Source organism: Monodelphis domestica, chromosome 4, assembly GCF_027887165.1.
Source record: "Monodelphis domestica isolate mMonDom1 chromosome 4, mMonDom1.pri, whole genome shotgun sequence".
NCBI lineage: Eukaryota > Metazoa > Chordata > Mammalia > Didelphimorphia > Didelphidae > Monodelphis > Monodelphis domestica.
This window is the reverse complement of record NC_077230.1, coordinates 386,111,745-386,130,141: the sequence shown is the minus strand read 5'-3', so window position 1 is coordinate 386,130,141 and position 18,397 is coordinate 386,111,745.

Genomic DNA, 18,397 nt, shown 5'->3' with positions numbered 1-18,397 from the left:
CTAACCTCTAGTTGCTTTTATCTCATCTGTAAAATGAGGATTATAATAATGTCTACCTCCCAGGATTATTGTGAGGCTCAACTGAGATAACATTTGTAAAGTACTTAGCACAGTGCTGTAGGTTTTTAAATTAATATCCAATAACTAGAGTATTACATTTTATAAGATTTATTAAAATTAAAAAAAAAACTAGAGTGAAACCTGCCTAACTAGACCATGAGGAAAAAGAGAGAGAGAGTGAGGGAGGAGTCACAGCAAACTTAAACACAATCATGTAAACACAAGGACACAAGAAAAGGGAAAAGGATTCTAGGTAATACAGAAAGGAATTTTGGGTAATTTAGTTTTAGGGGTTCAAGAATTTCTAACTATACATTTCTCCCTGTGATCCTGTTGGGAGACCAGTCTCCCCAAAAGGAACATGGAAATATAACTAACTTATAAATTGCAACAATTTGTGGATAAAAAGGAAAAGAGAACAAAACCAATTATTACTAGGTTGACAAAAAGCCAATTTGAGGGCAGTCCCCTTTGGCATAAGAATATACATTCAAAACAAAAGCATTCCCCATAGTTCACATGCCAAAGTTCACTCTGGATCTTCTGGTGCAGCATGTGGTCTCTGCAGGCATCTTCATGGCACCTTCTAGATTCTGGGAGGTAGCAAGTTTCTTATCCTAAAATTGTTCAAATTCAAATAAAAGTTCTCAACAATAACATAGTCCCCCCCTGAGGTGGATAATAACAAACATAGGGATCACTCAGGGATGCATGGCTGAGTTATGAGGTATATGAATCAAGTGGCAAAATAAATCCAAAAACATCAAAAATCCAAATAAAAGAGAAAAAAATAACTTATTGATGAAATATAAAATATCAGTCTTATGTCTAAAAAATCTAAGTAAAGAAAAAACAAATCTATAACAGGTCATTGAATCAGTGCCCAATTAAAGTGATTTATGTAATTTTGCATTTACCGATCAGTAGCTAGGACTACAGAAAGTATGTCACATTATGACAGACAGAAAAGGGACTCGATTATGGGAGCCAGAATGGTAGCCAAGGTAAGGTCCTTGTTAGGGCTCAGAGGAAGTCCAGCCTCTGACATATGTCAAAACAGCCACAACCTCAAACCCCATACAAGTTCAAGTACTCATGTCTTGGCTTGAAATTACATCAATCCTACTGGGATTTGGTCTCTTTGTCCTTGTGCTCCATAGGCACTATACAGGTGCTCTGTGCTTCTTTAGCACTGTACCGTGACTCTTTTTGTTCCTTTCTCCTGGAATCTGACAGAATCATTAAACAATGTTTCATTTTTTTTTTAAAGAATCAATGGTATCATTTTTATAGTCTAAAGCTTTTTGGGTATGCATTGATATTAGAACAAATTTATTTTAAAGTTATATTCCTACAAGATAAAAAAAAGTTAAAGAAAATCTTCTCAATACTATTGATGTGCTTCTAATACAAAAAGGAGAAAAAATAAAACTCAAATACTATATTGCATCTGCAAGGAAAAACAATTTTAAAAATGTTTATATACATATATATATAGAAAGAAAGAGCTTACAATCAGTGACACACTGTATCAGCCAAGGAGAGGTAGAATACAAAGGTTTCTTACCAAAAAATGAGATCAATTTCCTTTTTCACTTGGTCATGAACCACTGTGTGAGTGCACATGATTTTCAGAATAAAACAGTAATATAGTAGTGTGACCCCCAAAAATGTGGGTTTTCGAGACTGTGAATTACCAAAACTGTAAAGATAATTTTAGTGTCTTGATTTTATATTAAAAATAAGTGGTCGTCATGGGAAAATTCCCAAATATGAAAAAATACCCAAGTCAGCTGGGTTTTATGGAGATTTTAATTAATACAAATGAAGGAATTAAGGGAAGGGAGAGAGAGAGAGAGAGAGAGAGAGAGAGAGAGAGAGAGAGAGAGAGAGAGAGAGAGAGAGAGAGAGAGTAAGAGGAAATAGTAGGAAGGGCCTAGGCCAAATGGCCTAGGCCTGAGCCTTAAGAGAGACTAGTCAGTCTTTTATCACTCATCACAAGATTTGTCCCAAGCAAAACTCCAGTCCTTCATTGAAATCCTCAACTCCTGAACTGAGTTAAGGGTCTCAGCTCCTCCAACTAACTCCAAACTCCAACCTCCACAACTGAATTACAAACTCCAACTAACTCAAATTCAATAAGTCCCTTCCTTTTAAAGAAATTTTCTCTTATGTCACCTCCCCTAAATTTTCACATCTACCAATACAGTAGACACTTTTCCCCAGGACTGCCCATTCTTAGTTCTCAGCACTCTTTAGTTCTCACCTTCTCTGGGTAGACTAAAACTTCACATCTCTTTTGTTAAGCTTGCCTTTGTAAGTTGCTTGACCTTTTAGCGATTAATTTAACCTTTTTAGGTACTTGGCACCCTTTTTTATTAGATCTAAAAATAGACCTAGCTTAAGGTTCTAGCTTTACTATGAGTTAGGGATTTTTCATTGTTCCATCAGGAGTTTACAACTTTATCTTCCCCTAAGGCACTGTCTGAGCAGGGTGGAGTAATTTTAAAGTTCCCAATACATTCCTGACCAAGTACCTCCATTGTAGAAAATGGGGAATAGCTTAATCAAATCTTCTGAAGTAGAGTCTGAGCAGTTTTAAGATTCACAGTAGTACAGTAGAAAATGCACATTCAAAGAAAGTACCAAAAATTCTCAAAATTTACAATAGCCCAGTTAATTGCAATAGCAAACAAACCTACTATCATATTTCACAGGAGTTGTTGTGTGACATTAAAAAAAAACAAACCTATGAACTAATGGATATTTTTCACAGTTTTTACAGATGTAGCAATTCTTTCAACTTTTGCAAAGATATTGTTAAACAAAGTAAAACTTATTTGGGTCTAGAACATCACCAAGAAATCTAGATTGTTCTAGTGGAAGTAAATTAAACTAAAGAGTTTACAGGAGCTCCTTTTGGCTTCCTGTTTTATATAAAGCACCCCCCCCCCTGCCCCCCAGTGCTGGGAGCCATCAGACTACAATGCCTTGACAGAGTCACGCGTGGTAGCTGAGGAGACCACAGAGTGGTCCTTGGTGAGATGTGACTGCCCACTCTATCCCCTTTACATGACCTCTTTCATCAATGCCCCTTACCTATGAATTGACATGATTATTATTCCCCCTAGTCTCAAAAGAAATAATGCAAGAGCAAAACACCCATACCCTAATTCTCTAAAACATCACCAAAAGATCAGACCCTTAAACCTAATCCCCAAAAGACTATCATGGGTTAACTTTTATTTAGGTACATAATTCCCAGCAAAACTGCAGCTACAGGCCAAGCCCAGAACTCCCCCACTCACAGAAACCTATTCTCATGAAGCCAACACAAAAATCAATCATAGAGGCCCATACAATACGTACAAGTACAGTACAGGTACACTAAGCTTCAATATGCCTCAGTGACTCAATTACACAAATTGGTAACTCAGAAACTCCCTAGTAAGCCACCTGTGACAAAATCATTTATCTTGTATTCTGTCTGTAATCACAATACAAAAATATAGAATGTTAATCAAGTGATTTGTTAAAAGTTAATGTATCACTTTTCCAATTATCTTTCTTTGATTTTGTATGTCTGCATGCCAAGAAAATGGGTATAAAAAGAAATCCCAGGCCTGGAAATGGCAGAGCAGCTGTCAAGATGCAAAGCAGTCCCATGGCTGTTATGATTAAGCTGTCTTCCGCTTGTTATTTATTTTGAATGATTGTTCACCATCAGTTGGGAACCCTGGAGTTGCAAGTGAGGCAGGAACCTGACCATGGCACCCCAGCAAGAACTTCTATTTGGTTCTCTACCTTTAATACAACATTCTCTATTATATATATATATATATATATATATATATATATATATATATATATATATATATACACATATATTATCCATTCAGAACCCACTAGTTATCTAAAATTATTTCTGAAGACCCCTTAAAATTATAGCTTAAATTCTTAGCTCATTAAATTCTCCAAAGTTTGTATACAATTGTGACCAGTTTTGTTGAAGTCCATCCATCATCATCTATGTGAAAATTAACAAAGGCAAAAAGGCAGAAAAGGCTTTTAAGACAATATGTGATCTTCGATGGATCTAGTGACAAGGGTTTGGGAAAGACGTTCATGGGCTTTTTACAATGATATGTTGTTCTTCATCAAAAGTACAAAATAAAGAATTGTTTAGGCAAAACATAGTAGCTTAAAATGATTTAGTATAACAGAAAGGATATTGATTAGATTAATACAGATAAACTTAAAAAAATTGAAACCTTAAAATAATCAGCAATATCATAGGCAGTGAAGTAAAAAAATCCTTTTTTCCAATTAGAATAGACTTGTTCTATCTTGAGGGGAACAGGCTGAAGATGGTTAGCAAATAAAACAATGGAAAAGATTCAAAAATTCACCTCCAAATTTCAGTAAGGTTCTTCCCCTCCCCCATATTTATTATCCATTTAAATTTCTTTTGTCACCCCTCTTAAGTTCCTTATACATGCACAGGGCAGAATGTGAAGAAATCCCATATGGGATGTGGTGCAGAAATTGGGCAGCCCAAAATGACAATGGGATAGAGGGAGATGCATCTCCCCCTCAAATCTTAAGATTAGTCGAGCACTCAACTGCAAGATATACAATCAACAGAAAAACCTCTAGGATCAGAAGTAAGAAAACACACTCTAAAGCTATAAGCTGCATGAGCTCTACAAGACTCTGTGGTGTAAGGGGTAAATTTAGGGATTTTTTAAACTGAATATAAATTTAATTGGTTACCAGATATTAATTCAAATCCCAATAAAAATACTCAAGTCAGTTTGGGAATTTTATGGTGGTTTAATTAATACAGAGGAAAGGAATTAAGAAGAAGAAGAAGGAGAAAGTGGTATAAGAATTTTCTGGCCTAGCCTAAGCTAAGGGAAGTTCAGAGACCTCAGACACAAGGCCTCCTCCAAGATTAAAACTAGCTTGGCTTCCAGCCACGAGGTCTACTCTGAGATGAGGGGCCTCCTAAGAGGATAGTGCTTTTGAAGGTAAAGGAAAAAGGAATCAGTCTAAACTCACCTAGCACACTTATGCCAAGACTGGACAAGAGCTGCAAACACGCCAAAATGCCAAGATGCCAAGACACCAAGATGCCCAGCACGCTGCCATCAGCCACGTCTCCACCTCAAAAGAGAAAAAGCCGCCTCTCTGCAAAAAAGCCCCAGAAAGAGGAAGTGACGTGAAATATATAGACCATTTTTTACATCACTTCCTGTGTCTCACATGTATATATAGCTTAAGCTTGACTTAGGACAGCCCAGGGGGTCTGTCAGTTGTTTCTTATTTATCGCTTTGCTAGCACATGTCTGACATTGGCCATCCTTCTCAACACTTAATCCTTAAGTAGGGGTGTAGACATTCCTGTTTGTTAGACTAAGCAGGGTGGAGTAAATCTAAAATTCACAGTGGAAATGGAAGCTATTTGAGGTGGGCAAAAAACTGAGCTCTGCTTCTTAACAGCATTATTCCTCAAAAAAAGAGACACTGAATGAGGTCTGTTTACAGAGTAAACAAGTTAGGAGGCAAAACTTCAAGGGAAAAACAATAGCATATTTGCATAAGAGAGAAAAAGTACTCCTCTTTAGTATTTTGGGTAAAGAGAAAGAAGGAAAAAGCAGGCTTATTCCCCAAAACTGACTTTAAATCTACTGATTTTGAACTGCCCTCCCTGTGAAAAACCTTTAGTAACAGCCTTCTAAATTAGGAGTCCAGGGTCAGCTTTTAAAAAATCTGCTTAAAAACTAGAAGGGGTGGGACTTTTTTTTTTCTCCATTCTGAAAAATGGCTAGGTTAGGCTGGAAAATCCATTTGGGGTGAGGAAAAGGATTGAGGTGGAAAGATTTTTATACATCACCCTCTGTGCAGAGACTCAACTCAGAGATTGTAGTAGGAGGCAGCGTTGGAGCAGCACACTGGACAGGTGCACACGGTGGTGCCAGGAGCAGTGGGGTTGGGAGGCAGGAAGCAGGTAAACGAAGCAGCGATGGTAACAGCAGATAGAGGGCAGAGCAGCGGTGGCCATGATGGAGCAAAGGCAGGAGGGCTGGATGGCCAGTGAAAAATTTACTACCTTAACTGAAAATCTCTCTTAAAAATATTTGAGGGGGAAGCTGGGTAGCTCAGTGGATTGGGTGTCAGGCCTAGAGACGGGAGGTCCTAGGTTCAAATCTGACCTGAGACACTTCCCAGCTGTGTGACCCTGGGCAAGTCACTTGACCCCCATTGCCTAGCCCTTACCACTCTTCTGCCTTGGAGCCAATACACAGCATTGACTCCAAGACGGAAGGTAAGGGTTTTAAAAAAAAAATATTTGAGAATTCTATTCCTTTGTGGCAAGCCATAACGTGGGTTTTAAAATTAATATCCAATAACTAAAGTATTAAATTTTATAATATTTATTAAAATTAAAAAAAAACAACAACTGGAGTGAAACCTGCCTAACTTGACTGTGAGGACGAAGAGAGAGTGAGGAAGAAGTCACAGCAAACTTAAAAACAAACATATAAACACAAGGACACAGGAAAAGGGAAAAGGATTCTAGGTAATACAGAAAGGAATTTTGGGTAATGTAGTTTTAGGGGTTCAAGAATTTCTATACAGTGCTTGGCACATAGCAAGTGCTTAATTCAGGGGTCCCCAAACTATGGCCCTAGGGCTACATGTGGCCCACTTATCCAGCCCCCACTGCACTTCCAGAAGGGACACCTCTCTCATTGGTGGTCAATGTATGTAGGGGCAACGCAAAGCATGGCATCGCTCACATACTTCCAGTGACATAATCCTTTGGGTGTTCTAAGCACTGAGGAGCACAGAGGGATGAATATGTCAGTTTCTACCTTCAGTGGCACAGCTCATAGAATCAGAAATGAAAGACCTCATCAAGACCACTTAGGACCTGAATAAGAACCCCCTGCAATGCCCCTAATAAATGTTTACACAGTCTCTGCTTAGAGATTTCTACTAAAAAGAAACCTATTACTTCCTGAGGGCATCTCCTTCTAATTTGGGGCAGCTCTAATTGTAAGCATATACAGCATTATTCCTCAAAAAAAAAAAAAAGACCGTGAATGGGGTTTATAGAGTAAAAAAGTTAGGAGGCAAAACTTCAAATAGCATTATTAGTGGAGCATCTCTTCTTGGCACCTACCACCATCTTGTATGAACAGGCTGGGCTCCCAGAAGAATGATTACTACTACTCTTAATATGCTAGAAGTACAGGTAGCCAGGTGGTTCAGTGGATAGATAACCAGATCTGGAGATGGAAGGTTTGGGGTTCAAATCTTGTCTCAGATACTTCTTAGCTGTGTGACCCTGAACAAGTCACTTAATCCTAGTTGCCTAATCCTTACTACTCTTCTGCCTTGGAATCAATATCTAGTAGCAATTCTAAAACAGAAGATAAGGGTTTAAAATAATAAACAAATAAATGATACATATATATGTATATATTCTAATACATGTATAACCCAGATTGGATTACTTGTCAACTCTAGGAGTAGGGAGGGGAAAAGGGAGAGAGACCACATGGAAAATTGGAAAATGATGTAGAGATTTGTTATTAAAATAAAATAAATTTTAAGATAAATTTCAAAATATATAAAAATATATTCTAGGGGTAATGTTGTGGGTAGCTATTTTCCTAGTATTATAACTCATGAAACCCCACTAGTATAGTGCCCTTCCTCTTAAAAATCATCCAGTATACTCAGCACTCAAATTACAAAGCAGGACGAGTACTTAAGAAGTTATTTCTCCAAAGCATATTCTCCCCCAACTCTGCATAAAGTCTGTGAGCATGGGCTTACAAGACACTAATAATGCATACTCGGTCAAGGCAACTCATTCCTTTCTAACAATATGGCCTTAGTATCTTTTCTTTTGCTAGAGCAAGAATACCAAACCTGGTGTTTACATTTGAAAAAAGATTTTAATAACTATATTTCAATATAGTCAGTTTCTTTTGTGATATGATATATTTGATTTTATTCATTTAAAAACATTATTCTGAGACTTCCCCAAACTGCCAAAGGGGTTCATGACACCTAAAAAGATTAAGGCCCTGGTCAAGAGGATCACATGAAGTTTGCTGCAGGGCACAGCATGGGTAATGGATGATTTCTTCAGGTACTCAACAGGGTTGGACTCTTGGAGGGCAAGGAATCTCTTCACACCCCAAACTTCAGTCCTGAAATTTGTCACCTCTAGACAGGTTTTATCGCTTCCAGGAAGTAATGGGAAAGGTCTCTCTTCCCCCATTCAACAATTCTTCCTGGTACAGAGGGAGATTTCTCTTGTCTCCACTGGATGGGCTCTGCATCCATTAGATTTCCTAGATTTACTGCTCAGACTCTGGTACAGGTGGAAGTTACTTTGCTCTTTTCAAGTCTAGTGCTACAGAGCATTCTTGGGCATGGGTAATGAATGACCTTTACTCTATGATTGGCATAGGCCTTTCCTATTTGACTCCCTTATATGTGGAGTGGAAATTGAGGGGACCTTGGAAATTTCAAAGTTCACCCTCTTTTACCACTTATTAAAAATATATATATGACCGTGAAAATTAATAATTTAAAATATAATGCTTTAGGGGGCAGCTGGGTAGCTCAGTGGATTGAGAGCCAGGCCTAGAGATGGGAGGTTCTAGGTTCAAATCTGGCCTGAGACACTTCCTAGCTGTGTGACCCTGGGCAAGTCACTTGATCCCCATTGCCTAGCCCTTACCATTCTTCTGCCTTGGAACCAATACACAGTATTGATTCCAAGATGGAAAGTGAGAGTTTAAAAAAATACATATAATGCTTTATTGAGAGAGAGGTAGGAGAGAAGAGCACAATCTCAAGTCATGGACCCAAGACAGATGCCCCAAGGGATTCCAGAGAAAATTTGGGGCACTGCCCAAGTTGTTGACCCAAGACAAATGTCCCCCAATTCACAGAAAAATCCCTTACTTATAGGAGAATCCTTATGCAATCAAGTCTCCCAGAAGGGATTATAACATTTTTTAAATAGTTGGGAGACAGAATGTTGAATAGCTTTACAGTGGTTTTATAATGAACACATTCAAACTAATTAACATCTTTAAGAAACTGGAGAATAGCTTCACAATGGATACATCCAAGCAAATCAATATTTTAAAGAAATGATCAGGAAGTTGGAGACAGATACAAAGAGGGGAGTAGTTCAGGACTGGATTATCTAGGAGGGGCTGATGAGAGGATCAGTCAGGCCATTGGAAGAAGCTTCAATAATCCAAATATCAAGATGCCATAGGAGAATCTTCTAAGACAAAAGGGAACTCAAGATTGGTACTTGAGATTTGATCTTGGGTACTTCAGGATCTAAGACCATCAGCCTGGGACCCCTGCCTAGGACAATTCCCAGACAGATTTACTTAAAGCAGTAAAGCTTTTGTAAGGATGGGTGTGGGGGGAAGGAAAGACACTGATTTAGATTTTAATAACTATTAATAACTTGAGAATAACACACTAATTTCTCACTCCACACACTTCAGACTCAGGTTTTGTCACTTCCAGGCAGGCAATGGGAAAGGTCTTTCTTCCCCCATTCAACAATTTTTCCTGGTACAGAGGGAGATTTCTCTCTACTCCACTTTTATCAGTGATTAACAGCCAAATTAAACCTCCCAGATTCCCAATGCATTTTATGAAAATGAACAAGTAGGGACAAATTTATAGTGGCAGTCTGTGCTCTGGACAAGTTCATTTTCTCTCCTTGGCTCCATCAAACCTCTGACCATAGCTAAGAAAGTGAGTGTTTTCACCCTGAAAGGGCCTCATCTTTACATTTCACTGTCTCTGCCTCTTTTTACTGTCAACTTTATTTTAAGTCTAACTTGGACACACCCTTCCATTGGGCAAATTTTTACAAGATTACTGAAAGTAAAAAGATAATTCCCAGTAAATGCTTAATTTTTTAAACCCTTATCTTCTGTCTTAGAAATGATAATAAGTATTGGTTCCAGGGCAGAAGAGCATAAGGACTGGGCAATTTGAGTTAAGTGACTTGCCCAGAGTCACACAGCTAGGAAGCATCTGAGGTCAGATTTGAACCTAGGATCTCCTTCCTATCTTGTCTCAGTCCTAGCTTTCTATCCACTGAGCCACCTAAATGCACCATTGCTTGTTGACAAGTCCCAAATTCTGGTTGAATTGAAGGAAGTTCAACTCAATAAATGTTTATTCACCATCTGCTATGTACAAATATGCTTAGATGCTGAAGGAAATATAAAAATTAAATAAAACTCTTCTCATACAAAATTGAGTCTGATGAGTACAAAGAGTTCTCATAAAATGAAATGAATTGGAATGAGACAGGGAAATAATGACCAGGAAGGAGATTAGGGAAGATTTCATGGAAGAAAGGACATTGAGCTACTTTGAAGTACTGGACCCTCTTAGAGATCTCTTCAGTTCTTGTTGATTCAACATGGGGATCTATCTATCTATTTCTCACCTCTTTCCTGAGCTCCAGTTCCATGTCATCAGCTTCCTTTTGTACAATTCAAATGGACTTTTCCATAAGCATCTGAAATGAGACAAAACAAAAACAGTTTATCATCTCCACCCAAACCCTCTGTCTTTCCTAACTTTCCTGTTACTGTTGAGAGCATCAGCATCCTCCCAGGTACTCAAGCTCCCACCGTCTGGGCCATTCTTGACTCCACTCTCAAACTTACTCCACAAATCTAATCTATTATCAAAGATGGTCAGTTCTACTTTTAAGATACCCTTAGGTATGTACCACAGTGCTTTGCTGCGTCGCCCTCTCAGCCGTTGAACCTTCTTATTGGTTTCTTCCGTCTGTTCAGCCGAAGCAGTCTTCACATGCTGGGTGAGCAAAGCCCTAGTTCACCAGGGTTGATGTCGACCCGATGGCTACCCTCACAAGGTTTAGCCGGCCTGTCGAAGCCATTGCCCGGGGTGTGGCCGCTGCTGCATGCTAGCAGCTACTGGGAGCCACAAGTGAGAGCTGGGTGTCAGGTGGGGGTCAGAGGCTGGAGAGCTGCCTTAGGAGGGCACGACAAGCCCTCCATACCAGAGATACTACCCCTCCCTGAGCACCCCATACACCCCTGTGTATGACATATGGCATGCTGTGATGGATCTAGACCTGGGCGTCTACATCAAATACCGACTGGATGGCTCACTATTTGACCTTTGCCGCCTGACTGCAAAAACAAAGACAACAGAGAGACTCATCCTGGAAGCTCTCTTTGCAGATGACTGTGCTCTCATGGCCCACCAAGAAAATCATCTCCAAGCCATTGTGGACAGGTTCTCCACTGCAACAAAACTGTTTGGCCTGACTATCAGCCTCAGCAAAACAGAGGTGCTGTTCCAACCTGCACCAGGGAGGCCACCTAACCAGCCGTGCATTACAATCGACGGCACGCAACTTTCTAATGTCAACACTTTCAAGTACCTGGGCAGCACCATCGCCAATGACAGGTCCCTAGACCACGAGATTAATGCCAGGATCCAAAAGGCCAGCCAGGCACTCAGGCGGCTGCGCTCCAAAGTCCTCCAACACAGAGGTGTAAGCACTGCGATGAAACTCAAAGTGTATAATGCAGTGGTCCTCAGCTCACTCCTGTACGGTTGCGAGACATGGACACTGTACCGGAAGCACATGAAGCAGTCGGAGCAATTCTACCAACACTCCCTCCGGTCAATCATGAGGATCCGATGGCAGGACCGAATCACCAACCAGGAAGTCCTCGACAGAGCCAACTCCACCAGCATCGAAGTCCTGGTCCTCAAAACCCAGCTACGATGGTCTGGACATGTCATCCGCATGGACCCACAGCGAATACCAAGACAGGTATTCTATGGTGAACTGTTAGCTGGACTCAGGAAACAAGGCCGACCAAAGAAAAGATTCAAGGATCAGCTAAAGTCAAACTTGAAGTGGGCTGGCATGACACCAAAGCAACTAGAACTCGCTGCCTCTGACAGAAGCAGCTGACGAACCCACATTCACCATGCCGCCACCACCTTTGAAGATGAGCGACGTCGACGTCTTGCCACTGCGCGTGAACGCCGACACCAGGCCACAACCGCACCTCCCGTAACAACTGGCGTCCCATGCCCCATGTGCCACAAACTCTGCGCCTCAGCCTTTGGACTCCAAAGCCACATGAGGGTACACCGTAGATGAAACTGCACAAAGACAATAGTCATTCTCAATCACCGAGAGACTACTACTACTACTACTAGGTATGTACCTTTCTCTCCACTCATGCTATCATTTCAGGTCCTCATTCTCTCTTAACTGGACCATTGCAATAATCTCTTAAATGGTCTTCCTGCTTCAAGTCTCTCTCCATGCCAACCCATCCCCTACTCAATTGCAAAAATAATTTTCCTAAAGTCAAGTCCAACTATGTGTCAACCTAAAAAATAACTAATAACTACCAGAGTAGTTATATTGGAACACATCTTTAATCAGGTTGAAAGAGACAATGATCACAGCCACCAAACAGAGTCAGCCCCTTGGACAAACACTGTTTCTGGAAAGATGCCAATCATGGGAATTTCCACTGAACTGTAAAAGGTTTTACATATACTTTAGGGAGTATAGAAAAGAAGAAAGGCTTGGGAAAGAGGATTGGCCTAGTTACAATAGGAGAAACTGAGAAGGCAGAAAGGGTACTTAAGATATATCCCTTAATCCTATCTAGGGTGATCAAGGAATGCTTGAGGGCTTATTGTTCAGTCTGGCATAAGGTTCATTCTGGAGATTTCTTGAAGACAAGTTATGAGGGAGAAGAGTCAATTTGGGATTTCAGAAAATAATACTCAATAAACTCCAGTAGCTCTCTACCCTGCAAAATCAAATATGAATTCCTCTATTTGTAAAGTCCTTCATAATCCATCTTCTTACCTTTCCAGTTTTCTTACTCTTTCCCTCCCTTGATGACCTCTATGATCCAGTAGTATTGGTCTACTTATTGACTCATCCTCCTGGTGAGAGATGAAGTTCAGAAATATGGCAGACTCTTCTCAATGAATCATTAACAATTTCCGTGTTCCCAACCTAAGCCCCATTTTGGACATATAGGATTGAAATAGTCTTTGTGTTGATTGGTTAAAAGGCTATCGATATGCAGATAGAATTGAAACAGTCCTTGTGTTGATTGGTTAAAAAGCCTTTGAGAGCTGAGTCAGCGGTCTCTCAGAGAGGAGGGTCCTTCTGTCTAGATGTGATGATCCAGTCGAATAAATGATGAGAGGCACTGTATGCTCAATCCTGTGTTAGGCATCACACAGTGCTCTGCCATGGCACAGGTGCAGTGAGTATATACTTTCTTGGCACACAATCATTTCTCAACATACATATTTTCATAGAACCTAACAACAGATACGAAGCCTAAGGAGATAGTCAATGAAATATTGTTGCTATAAATAGAAATAGATGAATGACATAAACAGGGTGATCTGGAGGTTAGTCCTGCCTGACCTAAGGAATGATCAGTTAGGGGAATCATTGTTACTTTTGGTCAGCTTTCACAATCAATCACAATTACTTAGGAGATGGGCAACAAAACATTTCATAGCTAGATACAGGCTTAGAGGGTAATTTAAGACAGACCAGAATTGGGATTTTCCTCAATTTCCAACTTGTATATTTCTTGTGCTTGATTCAAGCACCTAGCAAGGTTGCTTGATTGTTATAAACATAACAAATCAGTGGAGTGTGTTGTTTAAAAGGAATGATTGATTTGCCTGTCATGCTTTGCCTGCAATGGGTGTGGAGTGTTTAAGTGTGCCTGCTTCTGAGAGAAGGGAGGGGTAGTAGGTATTTAGGTTTTAATTCTGTGGTTGTAATCTTTTGGGGTAATAATCTGGGGGATTATATATGTGTTGATTATTTTTCCTGTATTGGGGAGAGAACAATAATTATAGAAATTCCATTAGTAGGGGAAGTTAAAGGGAGAAGTCACACAGAAGGAGGTTCAGTAGGTGCCTTATCTTCTGGAGGCTGATTTGCAGTCTCCATTTCCCCCTGTGACTGTTAGACAGCAGGGGTGTGATGGCTCTCCACAAAAGGCTATCCATATGCAGATAGAATTGAAACAGTCCTGTGTTGATTGGTTAAAAGGCTATAGGATATGCAGATAGGATTGAAATAGTCCTTGTGTTGATTGGTTAAACCCCACTTGAATAATTAGAATAATTGGTTTTGCAAATTGAAGGTTCTGATTAGCTAGCTTTCCAGATAATATTTGGTGAATGAGGGGAGGGACCATCTTTGCATCCTGGACCAAGATAAAAGAAGGCTGCTGGCTCTGTAAGAGTTAAAATAGTTGGTTTCATAAACTGTTACAGATAAAAGAGTTGTTGGCTTAAATTGTGACTGCAGAAAATATGGTTTCAAGACAGTGTCTTGTTTTAAATCAAATATAAGGTGGTCACCAGGGAAAAATTCCCAAATATTAAAAATACCCAAGTCAGCTGGGTTTTATAGAGATTTTAATTAATACAAATGAGGAATTAATGAAAGAGAGAGAGAGAGAGAAAGGAAATAATGAGAAAAAGGGCTAGACCAGCCTAGGCCAGCATGAGCCAGCCTAGGCTGAAAACCCTAAGAGAGAGATCAGTCAGTCTTTTATCCACTCACCACAAGATTTGTCCAAGCAAGATTCTAGTGTTCAGAGAGACACCAGCTGCCTCCTCCAATTCAGCTTTTCCCAGCTGAATCTACCTAGACCTCCTTTTTGACCTCCTTTTAAAGGGAATTTTCTCCTATGTCACCTCCCCTAAGTTATCACATCTACCAATCACAGTAGACGTTTTTTTCAAAGGACAGACCATTCTTAATTCACACCTGAGTAGACTTAAACTTTTGATTAAATTCACACCTGAAAAAACCTCTGAGTAAGTTCTCACCTCTTTGCTCCTTGTAAATTCACAAGTTGCCTGACCTTTATAGGTACTTAGCACCCTTTTGTATTAGATCTAAAAATAGGCACAGCTTAAGAACTTTTGCCTTACTATAAGTATGGGTTTAAGTATTTTTCATTGTTCAGCAAGGAGTTTCTTCCCCTAAAGCAGGCTTAAGTAGGGGTGGAGTAGAGGTCTCACATTCCTGATCTAAGTTCCTTCATTGTTTAAAATGGGGAATGGTCATAACTAAACCTTATGAAGTAGGGTCTGAGAATTTTTAAGATTCACAGCTCCCATGCTTTGTACTTGCTTTCTGTAATACTGGCTTGTGATCTGTTTCTCTTCTAATTTTTAATTAAATGATCTTTAATATTAGAATCATGTACTCATTTAGACTATATTGTAGAACATGGTATATGGTATTAGACTAAACCTAATTTTTGCCAGACTGATTCTTAGTTTTCCCAACAATTTTGGCAATTTTGTGTTGCACCTTCTAAGAGGAAACTATAATAGTTAGAGATAAGAGGGAAATAGAAGAGAAAGAGAGCAAAACCAATGCTTGCTAGGTACATTGACAAAAAGCCAATTGGGGGCAGTCCCCTTTGGCATAAGAGTGCTCATGCAAAATAAATGTGTTCAACTCCCTTCAGTTTGATCAGTTACACCCCAAAGTTCATTCTGGATCTTCTGATTCAGTGTAGGTTTCTGCAGGCATCTTTTTCCAAATAGTTCTTTTTCTAGATTTATAGAGTTAGCAAGCTTCTTTCCCTGAAAGTTTTCTCAAACAAAATTTAAATTGTGGATTTTATGAAAATATATACACAGCCTAGACATGAACACTAAATATTCCTCTAGCTATTTAAGTTATTCATTATTTTTAAAGCAATACTTTGGATTTGAATCTATTAAAGTATTTTTTGTCCTTTGATTAACTGATTCCCAAGTATTTTTTGCATTTTATAATTATTTGTCATAGTACTTCCCTGTCTAGTTTTGCTTCTTGAATTTTGTTATTATTATATAAAAATTCTGTTAATTGATATTTTTTTTTGCCTTCTCAGTGGAAGGGGAAGAATTGGGAGGGAAGGAGAAAGAAAAGAAAGTTAAAATATGGAAATATTGTGCATTTTCATGATTTTTTCATAAATTCCAACTTTGCTGAAACTATTGTCACAATTAATAGCATTGTTAATTTTATAAATAAAGTACCATGTAGGGGGCAGCTGGGTAGCTCAGTGGATTGAGAGTCAGGCCTAGAGATGGGAGGTCCTAGGTTCAAATCTGGCCTCAGACACTTCCTAGCTATGTGACCCTGGGCAAGTCACTTGACCCCCATTGCCTAGCCCTTACCACTCTTCTGCCTTGGAGCCAATACACTCCAAGACAGAAAAGTACCATGTAATCAGCAAATATAGTTTTATTAACTCTTTATATTAAATTTTTAAATTTCTTTCTTTTGTCTTATTGCTATAGCTAACATTTCTAGAAATATGCCAGACAACATGGGAAGAATGAACATATTTGCTTTGCCCTTGTCTTTATTGGGAAAGTTTCTAGTATATCCCCATTGCATATGATGTTTCCTTTTGGTTTTAGGGCTACTTTGTAGGGGCTTTTTTGTCTATTTTTGTTTTTAGCATAAGAGTTGTATTTTGTTAGAGGTTTTTTTCTGAATCTATCTCGATAATCATATTGTTTTAGATAGTTTTGTTTTTAATGATTAATTATATTTATTGTTTTCCCAATGTTGAACCATCCCTGCCACATTGATATAAAATCAATTTGATCATAATTAATAATTTCTTGAATGTATTGCAGTGGTCTCTTTGACAGGGTTTTATTTTTAAATTTTTAATTGATATTCATTAACAGTATTTATCTATACATGTATAACCTAGACCCACAAGCTTGGCATCTCCAGAAGTGGGAAGGGAAGGGAGAGAGGGAGACAATTTGGATCATGTAACTTTGGAAAACTTATGTGGAAATTTGTTACTATATATAAATAGTAAAACAAAATATCTTTACAATAAAAAAACAACATTGGTCTATAGCTCTCTTGTGGTTTATAATTTCCTAGTGTAGGTAGTAGGACTCTATCTAATAAAGGAGTCTGGTAGAGTGATTATTTTTCTTCATTTTAAAGAAAAATTTGTATAGTATTAGTACTAATTATTCTTTAAAAGTTTGATAAAATTCTTTCATGACAAATTTTTTTTCCTTTGGTAGCTTCTTTATAATTAATTTCTTTTATTTTTTTTTAACCCTTACCTTCTATCTTAGAATTAATACTGTGTATTGGTTCTAAGGCAAAAGAGTGATAAGGGCTAGGCAATGGAAGTCAAGGGACTTGCCCAGGGTCACACAGCTAGGAAGTGTCTGAGGTCAAATTTGAACCCAGGACCTCCCATATTTAGGCCTGATTCTCAATCCACCCAGCCACCCAGGTGCCCTCCCCGCAATTTCTCTTTCTTTTTCTGAGATTGGGTAATTCAAGATTCGTATTTGATCTTCTGTTAGTTTGAATATTTTTATAGTTTGAAGTTATTTCTCTGTTTATTTTATATTCTTAGTTTTGTTAGCACATGATTGTACATAGTAGATTCTTTTCTCTTCTGGTTTTGCTATGATTTTACCTTGTTTTGTTGACAATTTTCTACCTTCTTCATTTTGATCAGTTTAGGTAAAAGTTTATCCATTTTGTTATTTTAAAAAATCTTTAATCTTATTGATCATTTCTATAGTTGTTTTAGTTTCCAGTTTATCTATTTCTCCTCTAATTGTTAACATTTCCTTTTTTGTACCAACTTTTGGTTTGTTCGTTTGTTGACTTTTTAATTTTTTAAATGAATATTCAATTTATCGATCCCTTCATGGTTTTGCTTTTTTGTTAATGTGTGTTTGTAGGGATATGATTTTTCTCCTTTGAACTGCTTTAGCTGAATCTCATAAATATAGGTACATTATTTATTTAATTTAATTATTGTTCCTATTGTTCCTATAATTTGTTCTTTGACTTACTCATGATTTAGGATTTCAGTGTTTAGAGGCAGTCTCTGACGTTCAATAAATGAAGTCATTTCCAATTTTGACATTTTGTTCTAAGCTTCCTCCCAGTCCTGATAATCAGTTGCTACACCCATTTCTAGCTCCAATATATTGTGTTCTAAGCTCCCTCCCAATTGTGACATCCTACAATACAAATTCCTATAACACACAGTGTCCTGCATGCATTAAGCACTTAATAAATGTTAAATGCATTTTTAGATGTATAGAGCTTGTCTTTTTACTGGAATTTATCATCAAGATCCAATGTAATTCCTAGAGAGATATCCAGTTAGACAAATGGATGGGAGAGCTGAGGCGGGATCTTGCTAGAGTAGCA